This window comes from Aphis gossypii, chromosome 3, assembly GCF_020184175.1.
Source record: "Aphis gossypii isolate Hap1 chromosome 3, ASM2018417v2, whole genome shotgun sequence".
Lineage (NCBI taxonomy): Eukaryota > Metazoa > Arthropoda > Insecta > Hemiptera > Aphididae > Aphis > Aphis gossypii.
In genome coordinates, this window is record NC_065532.1 from 6,650,964 (window position 1) to 6,672,438 (window position 21,475).

At 31.8% G+C, this 21,475-nt stretch overlaps 1 long non-coding RNA gene across 1 annotated transcript; it reads left to right on the forward strand.

Annotated features, from left to right (window-relative positions):
- Positions 1 to 5,897: 5,897 nt before the first annotated feature.
- LOC126550641 (uncharacterized) lies at positions 5,898 to 21,156 on the forward strand. The gene is made up of 5 exons (XR_007604717.1): positions 5,898 to 6,352; positions 7,465 to 7,588; positions 7,685 to 7,802; positions 13,235 to 13,363; positions 21,022 to 21,156. It is a non-coding gene; the product is annotated as an uncharacterized LOC126550641 (long non-coding RNA).
- The last annotated feature ends 319 nt before the right edge of the window (positions 21,157 to 21,475 follow it).

Here is a 21,475-nt window from a genome sequence, read left to right on the forward strand (position 1 = left end):
TTTTATCTATTATAGTGACATTATCGACTTATCGAATGATATGAATAACGTCTCCCTTTTTTTTCAATGTAAATGTGTTCAAAAATACGGGTGATAATAATCATAGTGATTTACTCAATTTTATGATTTAATTATTATATTTAACGAGAAATTAAATTTTTAAATTTAAGGTTTTATAAAATTTAATAATATGATTTTATAAAAAATAATGTAATTTATAATGTGTAAATATGTATAGAGTTTATCAACATCAATAAATTATCTATAGTCAAAAATAAATATATTCAATATAATTTAATTTATTTTTATAGATTGAATTTAGAAAGATCAGAAAATTTGTTGACAAATTGCTATATCAATTTGAATTCGGTGATTTATTGGTAAATATTATATTATAATTTGATCATATTTAAATGACTTGAAAAAAATAATAACATAAACATTCACATATAATGTACAAATAGAGAATTTAATTTTGGCTATGTTTTTTTACCAAAATAAACATAACTTATGCCAATTTTACTGATTAATGACTATGGTACTGGTTAGTTAAAAAAATCTGTAAGCATATTTAAATTTGTTACAATTTGTTTAAACATTTTATTTTTATTAAGGGGGTCCGTAATCATTTTTACTATATCTAAGAGGTCCGGTAGAAAAAGAATCAAATTGCATACGAGTTTGCAATGAAGTACCACATTTTATGTCTTTTGTGTTTTTGGAAACCGTTACCAGGGGTAACCAGGTAACCAGGGTAAGCGTAATGCTTTTCGATTCTGTGTGCCAAAGCAAAGACATAAAATGTCAAAACGACTTTTATGTTTTAAAATTTAATTTTTTAAAGTTTTAAAAATTAAGATTAGTTATTAAATTTAAGTAAAAAAATAATTAAAAAATGCAAGTTGTTTTCAAGTAAATCTCATGATAAAGGTTTTAGAAATGAGAAATATTATCGAAAAAATAGGTTAGTTAGTATACGATTGGTAAAATATTGATACTGATTTTAAAGTGACTATAAACCAAAATAATTAATATTTATGTAACGCGTTATTGAAACTTGTACGTTTCACAATTTCTTTTAAACTTCAATTGCAAACACTAATGATTTTTACTACTCACTGTACTTTCCACTTCCCAGTTCTCACTTTGTCCTATTAACTTGAAAATACTACCAAATAGTTATAGCATATTAATAACTATGAAAAAATGTATATGATACGTAGACCTTCGAAAATTACCAATACAAACTCCTTATAGTAACGGTTGGTATCGCATTGATTTTAAAAGTTTAATTGATAAATTAGAATGATATATACTATTTGGTAGTTTTGATAAATTATTTAATATTATATTTTATACTGCACTATCATTTTATTACTTATAATTATGTATATTCGTATTACAGTTTTGTTTTGATGTTATTTATTGGATACTTGGATACATTTCAGGTAGTTTCGTTATTTTTATTCAAACAAAATCATTAAAAATATTTATGTTTTATATTTTAGTGTTGGCCATCATATATTTTTATTCATCGATATCTTCTTTATTTTTCCGATATTTTATCGCGATATCCAAAAAATATCAATATCTATATCGATTTGCATATATTTAAAATATTATTGATTATATGCATATTAATTACTACTACTAATTATTAATAATAATTTATTATGTATTACATTAAAAGTATGTAAAACTAAACATTTTAATATAATGTAGAAAATTAGGTTATAATAATAGAAATATGGTGAACTATTTCTTTGAAATTTATCACAATAATACAATATGCTATAATTTATTATCTAATAGGTAAAAGTATGTGTATATATAAATCCACCAATTTTATTTTTCCGAGCCCCGATTAACCAGCTCGATATCGCGATATTTTCAATAATTATTTTTAGATATCGATATCGAAATTATGAAGAAAATACCTACGATATCAATATCGTATCGAATTATCGATATCGTTGGCCAACACTTGTATATTTTCTTATTTTTTTTTCTTTTAATATTTTATTTAATATTTTTTATTTTAAATATTTTGTTTTATGTTTTCACATCATACAGCTAATCAATGCGCTTCTGACTAATTATACTATTTTTCTATTGGTTATTATAATAGTATTATTATAAAAATGATTATTATTGGATGCCTTTTAACTTATTTTTTCAAGTCTCAAGATTAAGTACGTTAGTCGTAGTTAGAATCCAGTAATCTATACTTCAAACCCCGCAGGACCGTTCAAAGCACCGAGCCGTTGTTACATCTCATACACATCAACAATAATAATTGATTCATTGTTAATTCTATATACACATTCTGAGGTAAGTCGTGGGCGATTGCTGAACTATATGCTTTAAACAGTTATTTTAATACATAATACATTTACGTCTAAATTCAAATTTTATAGTAGAGACACAAAACTAACTTATTTTGTGTAACTTATTATATTCCCTTTTAAAAATAAATGAAATAAAGATATACATAATGTTATTAGGTGTAGAAACACGTAGATATGTTTATAAGGTGGTACATATTTTTATTTTTCGTAGTGCATGAAGTGTGTTACAGTACACATGAAAATAGCCACTGATCTTGTGTATGATATACGAGTGTATGGAAAGTCGGTGGATATTGGAAGTCTTCGAAAAAACGCTGATATCTCTTTATTTTTTTCGGAAACGAACGGTAAAACGCTTAAAGAAAACAGTCGTAAGTCGAATATAATATTATTCTGTTGTGTTTCGTGTGGACCAGGATAGTATTCGGAATAATCGATCTGTGGGTCGAGATGTAGGATGATAATACTACACCGGAGACGAAAACGACGGGACTGTAACTACATAATTGATTTTTAAAAGACGTCTGTTTTGGAATATGTTAAATTTGCTTAATATATCTATAGAATTATAATTACGAAGAGATGCGTATAATAATATACGTATATCGATGGATATTTCCGCGTGATCCGTGTCGATATAATATGACGCACCGGGTAGTATAATTTACCGGTCGAAAATCGATACAGAGGTGGAATAATTTAAACGAACGTATTAGTGGCGTGTGTAATTAGGGCCGAAAGCGATTCGTATATTATTATTTTAATATTGTTTTTCGAACGGCCGTGCATCACATGTAATATTATCATGGTGGGCACTTTGGGCACAGCCAAAAGCGACCGTCGGCCGTGTGCAGAATTTATTATAATAACGTATGCGTGTATTTACCTACTTTATGACTGCTGTATGTTATACCTACGGCGTAAAGTATGTATGGTAGAAGATCGGCTAATTTTTCGGTTTTTAAAGAGTTCATTAGTCTGCACGTCAACGATTTACAATATCGTAAGTGTATAGTGATATAGTACCTATAATGTATTTGTACTAATATTGTTTTTCTTAAGGCTTAAGAGGATGCTACATCCGACTTTGTTGCCTCCGTCTTACACTAGAGCGTGACATAGCCATATACTTTACGTTCAGCAGTCGACGTTTAACTTCGTTTGATTATTTCATAATATTAAACCAAATTGACCTTTTATGAAACTTAATGGTGGTAAGAACTTTAACGAACTGTGTTCGTATATTGGTTTTTGCTTTACTCCCTTTCAAAGCGACTTATGAGCATTTTTAAACTGCGTTATTTTATATAGATGCGCCAAACTCGATTGAAAATTACATAATCGTAAAAAACCTACTGCAATATAACATATAGGTAATGCACTTTTTTATAAACGTACAGCCTTAATTATTATTTTTCTTATGTTAATTTTTTAACAACTTTAACAATGTATTATATTTTCTGTTATCAATTTATTTTTTTTATAAATGTTTCATAATGGTAGCTATGTTCTATAGTTGTATAATAATTCTTATTCAGTTTTACAAATGTTTCTGTATTTATATATTGAAGAGATCTTCCAACAGCACTATTGCAAAAAAGTCGTTCAACTTCGTATACGATTTACAATCGTTTTATAGTTAAATGTTATACCTATACAAGACGAGACATAATATAATGCACCTTAAAAACTTTATTAGTCTATCACGTGTTATTTTGTTTACCATAGGTATACTTTTATGACTTAAAACAATTCTTTCTTCTAATCGTTTTCGATACTTCTTAATCTTGTAAGAAATTCTCCTTTATATAAATTGTTCAACAATTATGCTCTCATTGACGTCCTGTTCTGTATTTCCAGGAGTAAAGTTGTGCATTTATATCACCTGGAGATATTTCTACATCGACTTAGTATAATAGGTGTATGATATTATTATATTATAAAATATATTAAATTTATGAAAAAAATATTGATAAAATATTAAAATATTTTCAAAAACGTCAATGGTTTTTGAAATATAAATGGGAGCGTCTTACGTTAAACGGATCAGCCGGTATACATAATATATTATAACACGTGTCTAAGTATTATTATTGTGCGTCGGTATCGTCGTGTTTTATTATTCCGCTCCGTCGGCTTCCAGCTAGATGGTTTATGGACGGACTTTGCGCGCCGTCCGAACGAATTATACTCGGCCCGCAAGCCATTCCTGTTTCGGATCCGCATGCACATAACTATACTACATAATATATACCGTCCCGTGGCACGCAGAATACCGCAAGAGTCTGGTGATGGGTTAGGTTACGATGAGATATCATTATAATATAGACTCATATAATAATAAAATAACGATAATATTATATGTACGTTGTGCGCGTGTACGGCGTTTGGCACACGACATTTGAAAACGTGTAGGAAATATATGCGTTTCATATATAATATATATTATGTATGTGTGTGTGTGTGTGGGTATGTTGTACACTTATGATGTGTATGTAATACGTATGTATATTGTATCCGTCACGCGCGGTTTGTGTGCAGAATTTGCTCTCTCTGTATTCGGTCGGTATCTACGCAGCCGCAGTGTTCGTCCACGGGCCGAACAATAATATTATTATATCATATTATTTTTTATAATATTATCTCTCGCGACGACAAAAAAAAAAAAAATAAAGAAAAAAACAGGCGTCCGCGCGTGTTATGATTTTTATCGATCGAACGCGGCCCCGCTCGCACGAATAAAACACTCGTTCGGTCGTAACAGTCGATCGTCGGGCGGCCCTCGGATCGTGCCGCAGCTTATATAATTTATATAACTGGTCGATTTCATAGGTATACATTTTTTTTATCGTCTTACACGATATCGACATTTGCCGGGCGACGAGCATTTTTACTATACGCCGACGACCCGACTGCTATTTATGTCGCCCGACAAGGCGGACGCGGAGATAGCCACGCAATTATTACACGCACAACCACTAGTAAGATATTGTGATATTATTTATAGGTAGTATATCTATGCTCGCTAAATCATATGGGCGTAGCCAGAAGTCGTCTTCGGAGTTTGAATAATTTTAATAGGCTCTCAAACCCTCGGAGGAGGCCTCAAAGGTACTACCTTTAACTAATGCACAAAATGATTTTTCAACAAACATTTAATAAATATCTATCATAAATGATAACGTCACTACGATGTGTGAGAATGTTTGAAATATTCTGGACACTTCAAACTCGAAGTGTTTTTACTTAATTTTAAAAGTAGAAAACGTCAATGTTATACCTGATACCCGCGGGCCGCGATAACCTTCTTGTCATCAATAAACACCGATTGGTGTGTGTAAATAGATGTAACTTTAACATCACGCTGTCTCATTCACTTGCCATAATCTCGAAATCTGAAAGCGACCGCCAAAATTATCATTGTCAACTATAATATTATAACGTGGTTAAATCAACTGACCGTCGGCTATTTTTTTTTCATTTCTCATTAATTAATGTTATAATATCACGGTGTACACCTACCTAAAGTGTACATATGTTTCGGTAACCTACGGTTAACTAGTAAAACAAGTTATTGATAATGATATTTATCAAATCATTTTCAAAAACAATGTTTTCATATTATATTTTAATTTAAAAATTAAATTTAAAATATAATTTAGAACCTATTAATTAATAAAAATTGCTTAATCGCCCTATAATTCAATGGTGCCTCCTAAAAGTTAAAATTTTAATTAAAGCAGTCCTTTTTTGGCGGTTAGATCGTACAACTGCAAACTCTATTCACACCCTGTGGCTATACACTATATACCCTAAATAATCCAACTTTCATTTAAATTTAGATTTTATTGACCATGAAACAATTCACGAACTACCTGTTGAAACGTTTATCACTTAAGAAAAGTGCAGTTATTACAACAACAATCGAACTTTACGAGTATCATCATCTGAGCATACCGTGGTTATTAAATAATAACGATCGAGCCAAGACATCTGAATGATCGGTAATTAATAATCATGAAAGTTTAGAATGTTTAGATTATAATATTATTTTAGCATTTAGCATCAAATATGTATGTCGATTAAAATGATTTATGTACAGTCTGATTCCGTATGGATTAAAATCATATCGTCTTTTACTTGTGGATTTAATTTCTAGCTTTCTCTAGCGAGTTTCCGATCTGGTTCATTATTGACGAAACATTTTTTTGATTTAAGTATACAATACGCGGTGGTTATCAACATTAAAATTTACCTATCAATAAATATTTTTAATATCATTATAGTATACCATTTGTATTTATACAATATAATATCATCCGTTTATCTTTATTCAAAGACGTTAGACAAGCAGTTCGATATTTATAAATGTAATACCAACAGCCAGAAAATATTTTACTCTATAATGTGATCTCAAAAATATTATTTAAGTACTACACGAATTCCCCTCCCCTTCCGACTAGATATAAAAATCTTCAAAATTATTACAATCAATTGTAAATTTAATCCTCGAATTTGTAAATTATCAGAAAACTTAAAAATCAAAAAACAAAAGTCAAGGACAAACTCTGTGTACGTGCTGGTACCTTGCTGCTGGATTTTTTATTTTCATGTATCTCCGGATCTCTCTAACTCCTTCATTACTATAAGAAATGTGCAAGTATTTTTTTTAAGAATTATTAGTAAGTACTCACTCAATTCCTGTGAATTCATAACCTTCTGCAATTTAAGCTCTACCCGAACTTTCACTTTGCTGGGCTAGGGCGCCACAGCTCCATTTGACGTAACCTATACGAGCGAATTTGTCGATTTAACATACTTGGACACATTTCCACGGCATCATATTATATTTTTCGGTTACGATCATATACCTCCATCGTAAAACGGTCATAACACGATTATAGCATTTTTTTTATATTTTTTATCATTTTTTTTTCATCTATCTCATTTTGAATTTATGCAAAGAGAGCCAACTATTCCGATCTGTCGTCTTATAATAACTCGATTTCCCTTGTTGATCGCTGTTGATGCGTGCGTGTACCGCTCAATAACAATACAAAGTATATTTTGTATTATTACTTTTATTATTATTATTATTATTAATATTATTATACAGCAGCTGCAGCAGTGTGTCGACTAATGAAAAAGTCGATTTTCGCCTACGAAGTCTACAGTATAATACGATATATATTATTGCTGCGTGCGGATGACCGAGCGGTTTAACGACGACGACTAGCTAGGTGACTTTCATAATAAAATAATACGCATATAATACAAAACGTATAGTAAGTATACACTAATATTTCCGAGTATCGTTCTCTCGCTACTTATCCTAGATGTACGACGATGACCATTGACGAGCCTGAGCCGGAGTTTGTTTATTTTTTGTTGACGAGTGAAAATTATTAAAAGTCACAATACTATAACAATACCTACAGTGGCCGAACTCTACAGGTATAGTCATAATTGATTATTTTACTATATATTATGGTATTATTACAATGACCGACATAAACACAAAACACGTATATATTCAATATTCATGCAGAATCAATTTGTAAAAAATAAAAGATTTTCAGTAGTATACAATTTATAAACGAAGATAACTATTGTAATATTATTCAAATTTTCAGATGTAGTATTTATGCATACCTATTGTAATGTTTATTATTGTTAGTTTTGAGTTATGGTTTTAGTTTTACGCTTTGTATTTTGTGCACATATAATTAATCTATCAGGAAATCTGACTTTCATGGCAAACCGATGCTCAGCAGGTCCAATTTAGTGTAGTGAGCTACAATATTAAATACTAGAGTGAATGGACTTAGGTACTATCAAACTCTACAGAAGATCATTCCTGTTTTCTAGGGAGCTTTAATGGTATTTTAATTTTTTTTTTAATTTTAAGTATGTAAAACACTAAAATTTAAAAATTCTCATAACTCGCTTAAAAATTTAAACACCGTTAAATATCAAATTATTATGCACTAAAATGTATCGAAATATGCCATATAATATGCAGCAAAAATCATAAAAATATGCAACAGATATACATGTTAGGTAATACCTACAGTATTTCGTGGCCTTTCACATATAAATTCTTAGATATTCCATATTGTTATTGTTCTAAAACATACTGCGACGTTCCCTTGAGGTGTATAGAGCGTTTGTAAAACAATTTCAGTTTATTTACACGGTGAAAAATATGTAAAACTGGTTTTTTTAAAAAAAAAAACACTTACAACAAGTGTCTGAGGATCCTATAGGAAATGTAAATTTGACATTTTTTACGTTTTTATGCTTGAAATATGCTATATTATAAGTAGCAAATGTCATAAAAGTATGTTACAAATATGCAAGAAATTTTTTTTTGTTTATACAAAATTTATAATAATTTATTACTTTAATAAACTAAGTATATGAAACAATTTTCGTTTTAATATGCTATATACTTCGAATTTTGAAATAATATACAGAAATATACAAATAAAATTTCACCATTATTATTAAATTATTATAAGTCGTGAGGATAACTGAAAAAAATCTAAAAAAGTGAAAAAGAAAGAAGTGATCAAATTTGTGCTCTGTTAATGAAGTTATAGTTTTTCAAAATTATTAAATAAGAAACAAAAAAACGATTTTATGGAGACAATACCCTGTATAGTGTATGGTTATAGCGATGTAATTCATCATATTCGGTATTTATAGTTTTGTGACGAAGCTCGAGAACGGTTTGTCAATCACGTATGTTCGTCGACCGTATAGACTATAGACTATAGAGAGTTTGCCTTATAATTTTTTTCATCATTTTACTGCCTCGCGAGTTTATATTTTTTTTCTTTACGACGAAAGCCGCGACCGGATGTTATTAAATGCGTGCGTTGTTCAAACATAATATATTTCTACTCTCTAGTACTTCGCGGAGATCTGACGTACAACGTATATTAATGTAACTAGAATAAAAAAAAAAATCGTCAGATCTTCGTGATACGCACCCTGTATATGTAACGACCAATGACTGATCGGCGTGTCTTGCGGGCCCTCCGTCAAAAAAAAAAAAAATAGAAAACAATCATAATAAACGCGATTAAAAACGGCCTCGTCTAATTTTCCACTCGAGTTTACGACCGTTTTGAGTGCGTTCTCCTCGCGGTTGTCCACCCACGTGCCAATTATACATACCATTATAATATTATATACCTATATTATAGCAAAGCTGCTGCTGGCATATTATAACATGTGCCTCTGCCGCGTCTAAACTCACACTCCGAAGAACGCTTCTCGTTTGCTGTGACCTGTTGTGTGCTGAAATTTCTCGAATGAACTCATTCTCTTTATATGAAATAAATTGTTTTAGCATTATACCTATCCCAGATTTCGTTCATTTTAAAATCAGTAAAAATCTTCATCTCGATGACGACCAATGATCTTACAGTTATTTTTCAAATTATATTTTATGTGATGCGATTCTCCGAATGTCTCCTGTCAGTGACAGCTCTCTTGACGCTGAAAAAAATTATTATAATTTCGGGTTATTACCTGATTCCGTGTATTTTTCATTTTATGCAATTTAAAAAAGGAAGGAGTGTCTTGCAAATTTTATAACAAAGTTTGCATGTTCGCGGGAATAGCGTGTTTATATTTAAGTTTATAGTCGTTAAAATGGTAATTTATGTTCTAAAATAAATTTCCACAAAATAAACAATCGACACAATTCTTACCATATAATAAGTACCTATTTAATTATTTTTTGCATTTTGTTAATAAAACAAGACTGTGCCAAAGTCTTGGTCGTGTTTTGATCATCATTAATTATTATCTGCGCTACGTTATTTACACGTTTTATTCATAACATCGTGTTCAATAGACGCGTGTAATGTTTAATTCAGAATGCCAACATTTTCGCACATAAGTAATAGTTTATACTTTTGAATTATATTAAGTATCTACGTACTTAGGTGTCGCAGATGACCTTGTGCAAAATATAAAATATTTATAAATAATTAAATTATTTACATTTTTACAGTGAAGGTAAAGGAAACAAGGTGGACTTACTACCAGATGGTCAAACTGGTATAAAATCATGATTGAATTATTTATTACACTTGAAATTACAGTCATTTTTTGTCATACAAATTTTAAAACGTTAAAATTATTTATACACCGTCAATAAAATAAAATAATTATCAACTAGGATTCGATTATGTTTTTGGTCTGCTTACAAAAGTAATGTATGGATCATAAAAACCAATATTATTTTTCAGGGATATTTATAATTTAATGTCAGCATTGATTAATTGATTCTTTTGCATGAGAAATATACCTATAATCGTACATATTATTTAGCTTTGAATATAGAATTACAAATAATTTGTATACATTCAAAAATATGAAAACAATTTCAAAAAAAAAAAAATAATTTAATGTATTGCTGTACTTATAAAATATTTTTTTATAAATGTTTTTAACGATCAGTCCTTACTATATATTTTTATTTTAAATTTAGAAATATAAATTTCAGCTAGAGGGCAACTATAGATAGGTATATCTTTTAAGCTATTTAGAACTGTAGAGATTTGAATTTGATATAAAATTATAGTAAGATACTAAGATTACGACCACCCAATAATTTCTATATGTACCTATTCAATATCACAGGTAGCTGATAATTAGCTGGTTTATGCATAATGTATATATTTATAGGTAGATGCTAACATTGAATTTAATATCACTATCAGATTAACACACACACAAGTAGGTACAAAGCTTATTTTGGAAAATTCACAAACAAACTCGTGTAATTTTAAAATGTAATTATATACTCATACAAATTTATTTTAATTATATTTTAATCTTTTAGAATACATTTTAATACTCTCAAACACATGATAAGTTTGACCCATAATATTATTCAGTTTTAGGAAGATTAAAAATTATTGTACCCGTACCCGTCAATTTTATTTATGAATTATTTGAATTGTGTTCATTTTCCTCTAATTATACAATGTACACAAACAATCTAAACTAAAAGAATGTTTTTACATTACAAGATTATATTATATACCAAGTTATAAATGTAACCTATAGTTACTTATCTCAGATACTTTTGTTTCAGTTATTACCCAGCCCTGATGATAGTTTCTGATTTTTGGCAACAAATTGGATCTATATAAATGAGGATAATAGTGACATTTCCCAATTTCTTTTTCGGTAAAAACGTTTGAAAAGTTTTAAGGGAAAACTAATATAATTGAGTTGTTTACTATTACAAATTCAGTGCCAAAGTGCTGTAGAATATATTTGGCAGATTCACGATAAAGTAGTTTAAAATTAATCAATTATATATTAGTAATTTTTTTACGATTTTGGAAAGAATACTGTGTATATAATAAGAATAGCTTTTTTCAACGTATACAATTGTTTGAATTATAATAAAATAATTATAATCCTTTGAGAAAACAATTGTTATTTTACATTAGGAGATTCGATTTCGTTCAATATGGAACTTCAAATGGTCAATATAAAAAACGAATGTGACATCATATTTTAAGTATTTTTTAACTTACTCGAGTAGAACTTTGTATAAAATGTTTAATCATTTTGCAAAAAAAAAAAAAAAAAACACAAAAACAAATGCGATCAAAATAATTGAATAAAAAAAACTAGTTTGGTACCCATAAAATACTTAGTAATATATATTATTATACAGGAGTGTATGATAATAATATTGTATGCGGGCAATCAGCTACAGTATGATTTCATTGTTTCAATGTGTATACAAATTAATCGAATTCGGCTATGACATGTGATAATTTTATTTTATTTTTTTTCGTCATTACTAGTACACGCTGGTTTCAAGTACGTATTTCGTATTAATATTTATAAGTGCGCAAACAAAAGCGCAGAATATAACAAATACGTAATGTATATTTTTTTATAACGAAAAAACCCATCAACCTACAGGTTTGTAATATATCAATTGAATGGATCGTCTTGTCGTAAATGGGACGAACAACCATTGTCTACGCGGAAGATTTTGATTTTTTTTTTTTAACACATCGATAAATAAACAATTAACCGTTTAATAGTTTGCGAGGCCAAGGTCTTTGTGGTCTGCGGATTATATTAATTATCTATAAGAGGGTTAAAAGCGAAGCGCGTCTTGCCGTACGATTTTGTATATTACTATTATACGGTGGTACTATCGCAGTTCAAACAGTTCATAACAACCGAAGAGGATTTCGGAGATCTCTGGACTTTGATTCTGCCCCTCCACTCCACGCCGAACTCGTCGACGGTTTTGCCTATTTAAATATATATTATATTTTACAAAACGGAATGCGTACAATCGACGATCAAGCACCATAGGCATTATCATATTATATTATAATATGCTATGTCGTTGTTGTATTAGCGTTTCGTTGACGAGCGATCGGGAATGACGTGATGACTTAAGTCGTAATAATAACAATATAAGAAAAGCGCGCGCGTGGCATATTATATTCGAGTGCGCACGAGGCTCCGTCTCTACAGTCTTTCGGAGTAGGAGAAGAAGAAGAACAAACACGACCGATATTCCTCTCATTTAATATTATTATAATAGGTATATGTACGATTTACGCGTCTTCGTGTTTTTATTATAATCTTTTGGAGTACTGCGCAGAGAGTCTTTAATATTATGCGTGTATATTATAATAATATAATGCACAGTGACGAGGATAAAACGATATTCCGCGTGTGCGCTCGCGCGCTCATCGACAGCGAAAAAAAAATCTACGTGCAATGACGAACGCGTATAATATATTATATATGACTGCCAGGCATATTATATTATTATATTATTATAGTTACGACCTGATATAATATATACACATACGTTTATATAGGTACTGCACGCGTATATAATATACGAAAGGCTGGCATTTTATCGGGAGAGTGCAACGACGGACCCGCCGGAGAAGACGGTTATATTATTATTGCGATTCGCGAACAGTCGGAGCAGTACAGGATGATAGGTACGTTTATAACTACGTCTGAGTGTACTCAGACGTGTATATTATAATATTATACACTTACGATTTTTTTTTCAAGTCGATTTCGGTATTTTGATTATTTTTTTTTAGTTTTTGCGGCCTACGGACGTCTATTATTATTTGTTTGTTTTTTCTATACACAATATAATTATACCATATGTGGGTTTATGGGTTTAGTGCGTTTCGCTCCGTTATCCCGCCTAGACTTTAAACTCCGTGCTCATTAGAACGCGTTCACGACGTTTTATATGCCACGTCGTTAGAAATATTAGCGTGTAGCCTTTTGAGCCGATCACCCCGTACTCACATATATAATATAGTGTATTGCGGTTTATCCGTATCCGTCGCGTCTTCTTCGCCGATATATACTACCATAAACGGATGTTGGCTCACTGCGAACGACCGCGAGGAAGGTGTGCGCGCGGAGCGGGCGGAGAAGCGACGGGAAAGGTCGTAGGTCACGTGTGTAAAGACCACGCCGGTTAATTAATGGGCTCGCGATCGCTGCACGCCCTCGGTGAATCCTACACACACACTGTGTATAAATCTACACACATTTCACGTCGTATACAGGTGGTACATTATGTTACATTTTATTATTATTATACGGAGAGATGATCCACTTATTTTCGAATCCGCTCCGCCGCTCCTATTGCGATCAGCACCTTGTGAGGTCCCCGAGGCGAGAGTCGGCTGGTATATACCGTGAATATAATATAATATAATAATAATAATAATAATATGATGTTTACCGCACGCACACAATGAGCGCGCGATGGACTTGGACCAGTGTTCTGCGAGGCCGAGTCCGTCTTCCTACGTCCGCATCACCAACGCCACCGCCGCCACCGCGACTGTAGATGATGGTGTCCGTCAATCATTCGCCGTACTATGCTGCGCGTCCGGAAGCGACGACTTACGGTTCGATGAACGCGGTTTACTTACACGAGTTACGGTTTATGCGCAGCGAGAAAAATTTATCGTCAAAACTCTAAAGTCGATGTTTCAAATTGCCTACGTAAAGTTTAAGTTTTCGATAAAATCGCTAAGGATCGCGAAAAATAGAAACAAAACGATAAAATTGTGGGAGGTCGCGTCAAAGACGCTTTATGTTGGATACAAAATGTTGAGTCACCTTTGCTTTTTCTACAAATTTTAACGGCCTGTGAAAAAGTCAAATTTTTTTTCTATCATCTATAGCCACTTATTTATCATCATATTTTGCGTATAACTAAATCAATGATTACCATATTTTGTGAAAGGCTTGAAAAATTCGTTAGAGAGGCGCATGTGGTAATCCATGATTTTAGTTATTTAAATAAATAATAAAGGAAAAAACGAAATTTAATAATGGTCGGTTAACCGAGACAATTTTCCAGGAAAATGATCTAAACTGTATACTAGGTAAATAGGCAAACAGAATTCCATCTACATTCTATATAGACCGTTGTAGTTACTTTTTAGTTTTATTAGTAATACATTATTACTATCATAGTATTACCTTATTATACACGTCATTAAACGTACTGAATTTTTTTAGAAAAATACAAAATAGTATTGTGAAAAAACGAAAAAATAAATAAATTGTAGTTTAATCGTCAAGAATTTCGGATTAATGGATTTCGATGAAGTCCATTGGATTGAGTTAAATAGATTTCATACGGGAAATTTAATATTTGTCTTCTTTACTTATCCGCCTTGCAGTTTGAAACGCATATTAATTAATGTCGGTAAGTGATAATATAATATTTTGACTTATAATATCATATAGTGTTACTTACGCGTAGTACCTACACAAACAAACAATTATATAATGTGATTCGACATAACGATTCATAATTGAATTAAATTTGTTTTAATATGCAAGTATGTACATTGTACAGAGAACTTTCCGTGGTGAAGATTTATATTAATTTAAATTTTAAATCACTAGTTGAATAATAGCTCTCTACAAATAATACTAGGTATTCACGCTATTTAACAAACTGTTTGGTCGAGTTTCACATTAAATTGCAGTCGAGAAAAAACACTGCTAAAACTCAATGTACATAACATATATATATAGGATGTAACCATGGTCAATATAGAATATGGTAATTACTAACTGATAAGGATATAGTTATTATTTATAGTGCTGTTATTATAGTGCACACTCGATAAAATTTATTGCTCCGCACGATTATGGTTACGTGTTAAAGAACATGTAAGTTGGTACATATTAAGGTTTAGGTCGTCCACAATAATATTTAACATAATATTTTAAAAGGCACAGTGATTTAAGATTTATATTTTCTCAGACCAGATGTAAGTAGGCATCACATATATAATGTAATATTATGTTGTACACGGACGACGTTTTACAGCTTATCTAATGAGTCTTTAACATTTTTATAAACATCAATTAGCATTTTATTTTTCAAGCCGCTACAGCCGTATATAGGTATATAGGTACGTACACGAACGCACAACAATATATATTTTATAATATATATTATATGCAAATAACGTCTCGCATTAATATATAAAAAAAAACATAGGGTTTTTGTTTGGTTTGCATAGGTATACTCACGAAGTCACTATATTGCACTTGTAAAACTTATTCGCTTTATTTATATATGTGTTATAATATACGTACGCGTATCGTGTATGCACTATATATAGGTATACGTATCTCCGATCTCTTACTGTTAAACGACGCTAATAACATATATATTATCATCATATTATATACAATTAGTGTCACGGTAAAATACCACCAAACGAGTGGCGAGTCGTACTTCTTTTTTTTCCACGCGATATTGTTGTATGCGATGCGTTTTTATAATAATATTACAGTAACATTATAGCGCTGCAATGCTGCGCATATTGCACAAGATTCTGTTTCCGAACGACCGACATCGACACGATATGTGTGCCACCACGCGACGACGACGGTAATAATTATTATTAAAAACGTCAGTAAAGATTATAAATAATTATAATATTATATAATGTCAGATGGGTGTTTGTTTTACGATAATATGTCGTTTTGTTTATCTCGACATCGTTTTAGTTAGACGATAAGTTTGATTTAATGACAAAATACGATTCGCCATTGTAAATCTTTATCGTAAAATTTCGAGAGATTTGATTAATAACGATAAATTCGTGACACTTAGGCCCGGAAAATTTGGCAGTCTCTAAGATCTTAAAATTTAAATACTACTATAATCACTTTACTCGAATCATAAATGAAAAACGACACGCAACGAGATTCAGAAATTAATTTACCTTAAAATTCTTATACTCATCGATTTGATAAATTAGATACACGCTATTTAAGCTTACCAAAATTACGTTCTGAAAAAATTTAACTAGTAATTTTCACAGTAATCAGAAAAGACTAAAGAAAAAATATTGAAAAATTGGATTATTATCAATTTTGTTTTTGTTGTTGTTGTTGTTGTTGTAACGCTACGATATTACGAGTAATAACATTAATAATCGTTAGGTTACGTGAAGTTTTCACCCAAATATCTGTATTATTTCCTATAGGCATAATAATACTACTACTGTAAATTGCACGCTTAACATTATTTATTTGAGGTGAAAATAAGTAATTGCAGAATTTATTTTTATAAGTGCAATGGAAATAATGCAATTCCATCACTATTACTACAGCTGATAAAAAGTATCCTACCAAACCAACACTTTACGTATATATTGATTTTGTATCTTACCTCCTATATATGCATATTATATACATTTTTTGTTTTAAGTTAATTTATTCATAACAATCCACTCGCCCAACCACTCACCCACTCATCCATCATGCTCATCTGTCCTAACTATATATATATATATTGTGTATTAAATAAGTTTCGGCGCCACTACCTGTGCAGTATTTTTTTATTTCGATTTCATATAATATTATTTAAACGATCCGGTGGGTCGTCGACATTCCGCCACCGCCGCTGCTGCAGCCGCCGCCGCCGCCGCCGTCGTCGTAGTCTTCTTCGTCGTCACCGACGCGTCGTCGCCGTGAAGATTGGCATCATCGACGGAATAACGTGCCTACGGACCAATTGATATAAACAGCCGATGATTAGATGGTGCGCATAGGTATATATAATAATAATAATAATAATGATGATAATATTATATTATGTTATAGTTGCCGTGGGCACGTCCACGTGTGGGCTCTGAAGACGATGATTGCTCGAACGTATAGGTATAATATATTACAATACGCCATAAACGCGCGTCATGACCATATGATAATATGACGTATAATCGAAACGCACATTTCGCGATGCGTCCACGACGCATTATAATAACGTGAGCACGACGAGGAAGTCCCGTCGCGTTGCCGGAAGAATTGGCGTTTTGTCGTGGACAAGCGTTACGGCGACGTCTGTTGTATATAGGTACACGATTGTCGCGTCCGCCGTCGATTTATGATTTACGACGAATAACTTATGCGTACAAGCTGAATAAATCGCGAGCCGCGAGCACCAGCAGCGGGAGGTCGATCGCGGGTTAACAACACGAGCTTCGATATACGCTGTACATACGAAATGTTTATTTCCAATAGTACTCGTCTACTATACGTAATATTATATACCTATATATAATATATACATATCGGTTATGAAATGACATATGGCGTGCAGCGTGTTCGATGTTTCGGAGTAACTGACGATGTCGAATTGTGTGTGTCGTAAATGTGTTTTTTCTACGGACGACCGACGACATTGCGATCATCAGAAGCGTATAGTTAGGTTTAGGTATATCTGAACTTTGGAATAATTTAACGCTGATGACGTACCTGTCGTATCGTTGCTATTTACTGTTCAGAAATTCTGAATGAAAAAATATTGATTACTATATGTGCAAGTATACCTATAGGTATTTGAATTTTGAATTGAGCCAAGTCTTGAGCGATATGTTTTGTAGCTCTCTTCTAGTGTTTGTTTTAATGCAGTATATATTGATAGACAATATTCATAGATAGACTTACCCAATCCATCTCAAATGACGGTGGATAAAAAAAAAATCAAAAATACTACATAGTCACGATTTTCACACGCCGCAAATTAATTTTACTATCGCGTTTTGAATTGAATTCCAATATACCTACCAATAAATTTCCTGAAAAAATTTGACATTGAAACATTTCAATTTTCAAACATTAATTAACGATTTTAGTTATTTTTTTTTTTTTGTTATTTAATAATTATTATCTACCGTAAACTATTGGAGCTTTTTATACACCAAGGAAACTTAAATATATTTAAATTAAGTTGGAGCTATTTTTAGGTGTTTTATATTTTCAAATTTTTAAATTTTGTTCTTGGTCAAAAACTTTGAAACTTAATAGCTAGGTTCTTCGTAAGTCTTAAAATAATTTTAAAGTATTAAAAACACGAGTAATCAAGTACCTTCAACTTTTTTATGCTCTTTCGAAGTTTATATTTTGATAGTAAATTTATTAAAATATTGAACATTTAGAAATTATTTTAAAGTTTTCTATTTTAATAGTACCTACTTAGGTATAATTTTTAGTTTTAATAATTTTTTGTTGACAGATTTAATGTTTATTGCTTCCGCTGTATACATTGAGAATGTTGTTTAAAGTTTTTAAACGCTATTTATAAGATATTTTTATTACGGAATTCTCTTTGTCACATTCGGAGGCATCGGTGTATATTTCCTGAAAATCTTTTCGCGATTCGAGTATACGTTTTATAAATATTTGTATTTACTCGCATATTCATTGTGAAGTATTGAATAGCCGTCTACTGAGGAGATCTAATTATTTTTTTTATTATCTGTGAATTTGAATATCGTTTTGATTTTCCAATATTTGTATATAACTCTTATTATATTATATAACAAAAACAAAATTACACATTTTATAATTAATTAATTAATCTTGTAGTATATGTTTTTCTGATTATCACCCGTTGTTATTATCTTATGGTTGCCGTATTGTATTTTATTATATAACTGAACGCTGTTTAATATTTTCGAACAAGGACTATGGTCATTGGTCAGATAATATATTGATTTATGCATAGACAGATTAATTTCTTACGATGTATAATTTATAACGTTAATCAAATTACAAATACAATATTAAATAATCATTTGAAATTTCAATGTTATAATGTTCCGTTCGTAATGACTTGACGAGTTTCAATAACCAACGTCACGTAAAATAACACCCGAAATTCGGCAGACGCAACGCTTTCACATCCGTACAGATATTACACACCTATGTACGGGCTATACGTCGCTCTCCTTATGTATACAGAGGGAGCAATGCGTGCATATCATAATATAATGGTATGTGTTTCCGCATCGTATTATTATAATTCGGTCGAATATTATCTACGTATAGACGGGCCGTACGTAATGTACATACTATTTAAAACATTTTTTTTTTTACTTAATCGAAATATTGCCGTTTCGTACGCAATATCACTATAATACGTGTCGCGCAATAACGGTTCGGGTAAAAAATTGACAAAATAGCTGGTACCTATATACGACATCGGTTCTAATCGTCGACATAATAATGAATTATGTGACCGTAACGCGTTTTCCTCGCCCGGTTTCAAACACTCGTGTAATATACCGACATCGTTTCGTAGGTACTATATTGGTAGGCATCACTGTGGGCACGCGTAACCGCACTATAGCTGCAGTATAACAGCGGTAGTGCTGAAATTTTTATTCCGCAAACCGGGGAAAGCGATGCGATGAAAACGTACGTTATTCGATTAAAAAGGAAGAACAGGACGAGAGGAAAAACCGTCTTCGGCGGCGGGTTCGCGAAAGACGTGCGTGCCGCGGTCGCGTGTAGGACTGTAACGCATTATTGCGATTTACCGTCGAAACCGCCAAGGAGGATTATCGTGAAACGAAAACTCTGACGTCGGCCGGACCGTATAATACGCGCGCAGTAGGTATAGGCATATCGACCAATTATCGACGGATTATAATACGCATCGAACGTAATAGACGATATTATATGTATCTCGTGTGTAGAAACCGTTCATCGTCGTCCGAACTGTAGCGTATACGAAAACCGTTCGCTTTCTACCCAATATACGCGTTATATACAGCGGTATGTACGATATAATAAGTATCTATACCGCGGTTACCCATATACCTATATATTATAATATGATATAACTCCGTAGTGTTGCGCGCGTGCGTCCGTCCCGCGAGTCAGTGCCGTATGCCGGTGTACGCGCGGGTTTCGGCTTGCGCTCGCGCGCGCGCGTTTGCGATCGTCGAAACAATGGGACAAGATAAATATGATTGTATTAAAACGTAGCCGGCAGGGTCGTGTAAAAGATAGAGAGAGACGGAGAGAGAAAAAAATTCCGTTTTCTAAAAAAGGCCTCCAGCCGCACACTGCCGCAGCACGGATCGTGACAAATAACTGGACCGAGGGGAAAGAGAAAGAGCCGCGCAGAACGCGCGACGGATGGCGGGCAAAGAGGATAATATATATTGTGTGTAATATATAATAATATATAATATGCAAACTATTATACTTACTCACACGCGTGCTATATTATATTGTCTTATTATTGTGCACTTTACTTTTATAATAGATTTTTTTTTTTAATAATAATTATTGTTTGCAGTCTTTACGCGGATGGCAGCGAACTAACCTAAGCTGCTTTCTTCCTCGTTTGGTTCGCGACGTTCCACGCCGAAGCGGTATTATATGTATATATTTGACGAGGACTTGAAAAATCAGTTGAGAAAATAGATATTCATCGACAAATATTTCAGGTTAAAGCCTTTTATTATAACATATTTCATGTACAAACTGAATTTATTAAGCCACGCGGATTCACAGCTATATACTTTGTCTGTTGTAATGTTGCGTTCCTCACTTCCTCGTATCGTATTATATTTGACCGCAACAATGGTACCGTGGTATCATTCACTAATCATAATATGATACCTAACCTAAGTCCTAAACTAATCTATGCATGTAAATCATGATTTACTATGAAATTTTCAAAGTCGAGTCGAGCTCCACATTTTGCAGGACACTATATAACTGACGACTTGTATAACGAATATTCTTAT